Below are 6,164 nucleotides of genomic sequence, written 5' to 3' on the forward strand. Positions count from 1 at the left end.
TTTCACGATTGTGCATTGATATATTATCAATTGTTGTACTAGTGACGAATTCGGAAGACGATAGATGTACTTCTTGTAGTGACAAATGCTTCGCCTTCAGGTGTCATCATCATTTTCCGTAGATATAAGATAAAAAAGAATTTTAAAGAATAGAGTAACTTTGTTCCACTGAGAATTTTATTCTTTGGAAATTCGTTGTGACCGGAAAGTAAATATAAGGAAGTGGAGAGAATAAAAAAAAAATAAGAAGGAGAAGAAAAAGAGGGAAAAGAAGAAATTGAGAGAAGAAGCCTCGAAACTGAGACCAGAACTAGCTGCACGTTCGCCACTTACGTACCAGCAAGAGCGGGCCGCGTTGTGTAAGAGCTGAAAGTAAAAGTTGAAACCGTCGACTTCAACTCACGGGAGCGCGTATTGCGCGCGTTAAAATTCGATCTTGCCTCCTGTAGGCTGGGTACCACCGAATATCTCTTGCCTCTCTCTTTCTCTGCCAGTCTTTCTCCGGTGACTTTCCCATTTTGTTCTACCTCCTGAAGAGAGCAAGAAAGAGAGAGAGGGAGAGGGGGAGAGGGAGGGGGAGAGAGAAAGAGAGAGAGAGAGAGAGAGAGAGATACGAAAACAGTGAGAGTGTGTATTCGTGCGTGCATCCAGATTCGCATGATCGCGGATCCCCCTCCGGCGCCCTTGACGAGAAGTTTCGCCGATGCGGAGGATCTACGTGTTCCGGAGAAGTCGAAGAGGGCGTGCTAGGGATAGAATAAGGAGAGAGAAGAGAAGAGGAACGGTGCTCCGTTCATTGCGTAACTACGTTTTCTAGTCCGCTACTTCGCGAAATACACTCGCGCGTGGTATTTCGTTCGCACGCTCGCGTTTGCGGAGGTGTATCAGCCCGTGCGAAGGTAATCACGAGATTTTCATCATCGGATAGCTGGATCGCGAAAACGCGAGTGATCGCGCCAGCTCGGTCGCGAGCGACTCGGCGCTGACAACGAGAAAGAACGATGGAAAGTGATCGGTCCCGGGCGCGTTTCACTCCGTCCAGCGCGAAATGCGAATGTTCAAGGTCACAGTCGTTGGTATCCCACCGGTAATTCATTTCCGGAGTTGCTAGAGAGAGCTTCATCGTCGTCATCATCGTCGTCGTCGTCGTCGTCAACGTCGTCAACATTATCATTATCATCATCATTATCATCAAGTGGCATCCCGGTAGCGCACCACCACCGTGGAAGGACTCGACGTGCGGTATTCGCGTGCGAATTTAACCTGTCTCTCTCTCTCTCTCTCCCTCAGTTCACGATCGACAGCGCGCTCGCTTTTACCTCGCCGCCTCGTCCGGGCGCAAGAAGTTTCGCAAAAGGGATTACAACACGCAGAAGAGAAAGGAGACAGACAGACGGAAAGGGAGACGCGGAAGGGAAAAGGACAGCGAAGAAAGAGAGAGAGACAGTTCGAGACGGAGAGGGAGAAAAGGGGGAGAAACAGGAGAAGAAGGAGGAGGAGGAGGAGAGGAGAGGAGTACGAGACCGCGATACGACAACCGCGCGCGCGAAAACCGCAGGAGGAGGACGCGGATTTCTCGCCGCCGCGCGGAGGACAAGAGTCCTCGCGACCGTCGCGCGGTTCGACGACGAGGACAAGGAAGACGTCGACGAGCGAGCCGGGAGAAGGCTCGCTCTCTCTCGGTACGAGAAGAAAGAGGCGGAGGACAGACCGCGAGAGATAGCGAAGGACGAGTCTGAAAGACGATCCGGATGTGGCGAGATCTACTCGCTTTCCGTTCTCCCGCCGCTCTTCTGCCGGTGCGTCACGCCGCACGGCGACGACAAAGTTGAATTTACGAAGGAGACGCGGAGAGCGAGAAATTTGATATAATCCGCCGACGAAAAAGCGCGAACACGGGGAGCCGCACCGCGGCGGCGTTCGCTGGGGACACGCGGTCGAGCGGAATTAAAAGTGCGTTTAAAAAGGTTAGCGGGATAAAAAAGGCGCGCGCGCGAAAGGATAAGAGAAAGGAATAGGAGCCACCTCCGAGTCCTTGAGAGTACCCAACGGGTAAAAGTGCCGCGCGCAGAGCCAGCCGGTTGACCCTGGGCAGTCAACGGAGCAGACCCCGTTGAGGAGAGAGAAAAAAGAGAAAAGTTCTCCGTCATCATCGTCATCGTCGTCGTCGTCGTCGTCGTCGTCGTCGCCCTTTACCGTCACCGTCGCGGTGACGTCGTCAAGGATCGTTCCGTTCCGGGCTGACGAGAATCTCTCTCTCTCTCCACGGCGAATTTCCGACTCGGCGAGTCGAGTTCAGATGATCTAAATCGAGGAAGCGCGGATTGTACGTAGTGTGTGCGTGCACAATACACGCGTTGCGCGCGTGCATGCGTGCGTGCGCTGCGAGCACAGAGAACCACGTGTGTGACATCGCGCAAGCGAGCGCGAACAGAAAAGCAGCGAGACGAAACGCGATGACGGGGAGGATCGTAAAAAACGGCTGATTGCGAGCAATCAACGACGACATCCTCGAAGACGGTGCATCTTCCTGTTTTCGATCGATAGCCGCCGCCGCCGCCGCCGCCGCCGCCGCCGCCGCCGCCGCCGCCGCCGCCGCCGCCGCCGCCGCCGCCGCCGCCGCCGCCGCCGCCGCCGCCGCCGCCGCCGCCGCCGCCGCCGCCGCCGCCGCCGCCGCCGCCGCCGCCGCCGCCGCCGCCGCCGCCGCCGCCGCCGCCGCCGCCGCCGCCGCCGCCGCCGCCGCCGCCGCCGCCGCCGCCGCCGCCGCCGCCGATTTTCGTTCCTTTCCACGCACGCAACTCGGCTGAGACCGGTGTGCAGTTGCGCGAGGAACCCGTCCACGAGTGTTAAAGTGATTATACAAGGTGCCGGGTATATTATCTCCCGCGCGAGTTTGCCGCGAGCGTGCCGTCTCGTCCACGTTTCTTTACTGATCTGTTTCTCTCGTGTCTAGTGATTGTGAGATCCGCACCGCGAAATATCAATGTACGTCACGTGCTCGCAGCGTCGTCCACCTCGCCGATGTCACGGGATCTCGGCTGGTCGTTGCCGGCTCGCGAAGAGAATGTTTTTCACGTGACTCGACGAGATAATCCCGTGGGATTACATACTACCGGTTGCTCACTCTGGATACCGATCGCACATTAGGCAACGAGTGCAGTAGTAGAAAAAGCACAAGGTGAGGAAAATGAATACGTGACTCTGTACCTCTCTCGAAATTCTTTCGAGTGAAATCCCACCCTAAAGAGTGAAAATTGGGCCAGTCTTGAAATGGAATGTGACTTCATTTTTCAATCTTTAAAAGTGAAATGACACACTCTTCAGCGTGAAATTTACCCCGAAAGTTTTAGAGAGTAATTTAAAGGTCGTCGATTTCGATTCGACTCGATATTACGCTCTTTCTTCCCGGAAATCTCTGTTCTCGCGGAGATCACCCGCGAAACGACTGACGCATCTCTTTCGTCGATTGCCAATTAATTACGCGATCAAGGCGATCGCTGCCGGTATATCAGTAGTCCGATGCAAAACGTGATTTAGAGATTAACTCGTTCATTGTCGCATGCAACGTGCGACACGTTTGTTTCTCAGTGATATATTCTAGGTTTATGCTGGCGGCCGAACCTGGCGTGAATAATCGACAGGTGCTACAAATGCTTACCGATAAGCGCAGATAAAAAGCCTATAAGTTTGTTTTTCACGCCAGTTATGACTTGCTGACTATAATTGTGGCAAAGAATAAGTGTGTTCATTTTACCACGTTCAGTGAACGACAGTGAATATGTCGTCCTGGTATGTGGAACTCTACAGAGACACATTACTCCAAAATTGTTTACGCAAACAAAATAATTCCGATCCGATGATTCTGTACAATTGCCGATGCATAATATTCCGATAGTATATCGGTGCAGAGATTAATAAAATGGGGCAAAAAGGGAGGTGTGTATAATTGAGAAATAAATCGCGTTACGATATACCGAATTAAAATTACTTTTAACTCGATCTTTCTACATCGCTCCTCATTTCGATGGAGTTGTTCTCTTGCGGTGCTAGTTCGGCGCGTTCGAGCGAGGGTTAAGGATGATCGATGATGTAATGTTGACATAAGTGTTGGAAAATGTTTGCAGTCACTTTTACGGATATGATACGATAAAGTGAAAAGATACAGGTATTGATCTGTGACGATGATCGGAGTTAATCGCGCAAGAACGCGACGATTCTTCGGTATCTCCTTATCACTTTTCATTTTATTTATGGACAGACATGGATTTTCGTTTGTACATTACATGACGTAGCGTGGCGACCACCTAATCCTAATTATTTCACTTATCGCCAAGGCTTATGTCATTTTGTATCTAAATGAAACGGTGAAACTGCTAGCGATAATGAGGCAATTGTCGCGATTGTTAACTGACATTCCATGCGATTGGATGCAAGAGGCGGTGCAAATTAATGCGGCAACATAATTGGTAGTAAAAACGACCGCCTAACGTGTAACGAGAGACAGGTAGATAGATCGCAGCGAACAGCGCTGACAATGGGAAAATATGATCGGCGGAACCACGAAACGCAAATGACATAGTTATAGTCGCCTAAAAAAACTGTTCCAGTTTCCGTTTGAGAGACCACGCTAAATTATATAACGTACAGGAATATTATATGTTACATGTAATGTAACTAAACTCATTAAACAGTAACTACATCAAGCCGACGAAGCGTGAATTTTTATTGCTTATCACGCCAACAGCTATCTTTATTGTTTAATTAAATATATATATGTTTATTTTATTTCTAACATCTCACGGAGAAACTTTTTGCCGTCAGTGAAATATAATGAGTGTAATCGTAGAGAATCTTTCCAGTTGCGCAATTCGATGAAAAGACGCGAGAATTATTCAATTACATTAATAAGGTCGCGAAAAATTTTTTTATTAATATTTGTTTATTTCTGGTACTTTAATGTGTATTTGTTTTAAAGGCACTTTACGCAATAAATGTGTTTACGCCAAATACATGTTTGGCGAACAAACATGCTGTATCGACGCTTTTATCGCCGATGATTCATACGTACGGAAATTTTGAAAATGCTTGACTGCATTTCCAACCCCGCCGTTGCGATTATTTTAAAATTTTCTCAGGAGCGGGACAAAGCAGGGATGAAAGCAGGAAATACAGGAAACGAGTGAAACCGTCCCTGCAGCAAATAGAATACGTTAATAGGTTGTACGTCGTAATAGGTAGCTGTAAACTCTCCTGCGAGAGAGACGTAGGAGACGAAGGAAGGCAGGAGAACATCTTCTGAGCATATAATAATTCAAGTTCAGCGGCGCACCATGGTCGCTATACGGACGATTGTTGTGTAACCATTTCAAAAGAAAAAAGACAAAAAGGAGAAGAAGAAGAAGAAAAAAAAAGAAACGACGGGCCGCTCCTCTCGCAGCATCCAGTGTGGTCATCAATAGCGTGGAATGACGAATCAGAGAGAAAAAGCGATCTCTTGTCAAGGTCGCGTATCGAAAGGTGCCTCCGCGTTCGCCATTTCGCATTCATCTTGCCATTATCTCGCGGACGAGAGCTCGCACGGCGCGTTCTTACGTAGTCCACGAGCTGCACAGAGTGTGCATCGACGCGCGAATATATACCGCGAATACAATAATCACCACATCCCGGAGCTCCGAAAGGTGAACCAGTCGAAATTCCGTGTTCCCGCGACTTTTTACTCGCGCGTCACTCTCTTTTCTGGATACGACAATAATCGCGCCGCGAGAAAGTTTCTTTGGTAAGCAGCAGCTGATGCAAGTACTCCTTTATCTAAGTTACGCGTGAAAATTTCGTTTACCCAAATCCAGCACACACATCACTATATAAAAAAAATTTGCTTAACTATTATTATCCAAATTCTTTTCGACAAAATATAAGGAAATGGCACTTTCAAACGCTTATCTCTTATCAGATATTTTTCTATTTTTATTCATTCATTATTATTCCGGATTATTATCTCTTGGGAATTTTCTCTATTTTATTTCTTTATATAATTCATGTAATTATACAATTGTAACTTAAAAATAAGGAAAAAATAAACGGGCAATGAGAATCAAGCGCGGTAATATTAATTAATTCTTTTCTTCTTTAAATTATTTTACAATTTAAACGTTTCGGCTTTTTTG

General features: G+C 48.2%; 1 protein-coding gene across 1 annotated transcript in view; it reads left to right on the plus strand.

The window, feature by feature from the left end:
* The first annotated feature begins 2,752 nt into the window (after window positions 1-2,752).
* The window catches only part of LOC108754864 (transcription factor Ken 2), a 33,702-nt gene continuing 30,290 nt past the window's right edge, over window positions 2,753-6,164 (plus strand). The window contains exon 1 of the mRNA XM_018497498.1: window positions 2,753-3,178. The gene's annotated coding sequence lies outside the window, so the exon portion shown is untranslated. The remainder of the gene's footprint in view (window positions 3,179-6,164) is intronic.

This window comes from Trachymyrmex septentrionalis, unplaced genomic scaffold, assembly GCF_001594115.1.
Source record: "Trachymyrmex septentrionalis isolate Tsep2-gDNA-1 unplaced genomic scaffold, Tsep1.0 scaffold121, whole genome shotgun sequence".
Classification (NCBI taxonomy): Eukaryota; Metazoa; Arthropoda; class Insecta; order Hymenoptera; family Formicidae; genus Trachymyrmex; species Trachymyrmex septentrionalis.